The sequence below is a fragment of the Procambarus clarkii genome, chromosome 65, assembly GCF_040958095.1.
Source record: "Procambarus clarkii isolate CNS0578487 chromosome 65, FALCON_Pclarkii_2.0, whole genome shotgun sequence".
Classification (NCBI taxonomy): domain Eukaryota; kingdom Metazoa; phylum Arthropoda; class Malacostraca; order Decapoda; family Cambaridae; genus Procambarus; species Procambarus clarkii.
This window is the reverse complement of record NC_091214.1, coordinates 24,920,452-24,921,032: the sequence shown is the minus strand read 5'-3', so window position 1 is coordinate 24,921,032 and position 581 is coordinate 24,920,452. Positions and strand designations below refer to the sequence as shown.

Sequence of the window (581 nt, the reverse complement as noted above, 5' to 3'; positions counted from 1 at the left end):
ATGGTCTTTGCCGGATTTGTGGTGAGCCTCGTAATCTCAAGTCCACTTACACAGCCCAAACTGCTCTGCATTGTGTTGGTAGCAATGCTGTCATCCCCAGGTCCTGTGCCATTGTGTAATGGAACAGTTCATCCTAAACCAGAACCGTTCAGGTTTATTTATGACACCTGTCTCAACATGTACAGTGAAGGCTTACACCCTTTCATCCTGAAACATCTTTTATTTGAACAAATTCACTGCCATTTACACTATATATATTGCTTTATTTTTATAGATGGTTAAGTTCTGATGATCGAGTCAGCTTTTCCACAAGTTTACCAGATAAAACCTTTGTGACGGCTTCTCCGGGAATCAAATATTTTTCCCGAGGATGTTTGTGAATTTTGTATGGTCTGAGACTTGCCTTTCATGTGCCTATGATTTTGTTATAGATAACTTGATGTTTCTATTACCACGGACTGTTTTATTCCTTCTCATCTAGTGGGGATAGATCTCCAAAATTGGTTATGCCTGTCTTTTAGCAGATATGACAAACTTTTGTGGAGTTCACTGGCAGATTGGTGTTGCCTTCAATGATCTAG

General features: G+C 39.8%; 1 pseudogene; it reads left to right on the top strand.

Annotated features, from left to right (window-relative positions):
• LOC138355028 (solute carrier family 25 member 32-like) overlaps positions 1–581 on the top strand; it is a 19,148-nt pseudogene continuing 18,567 nt past the window's right edge.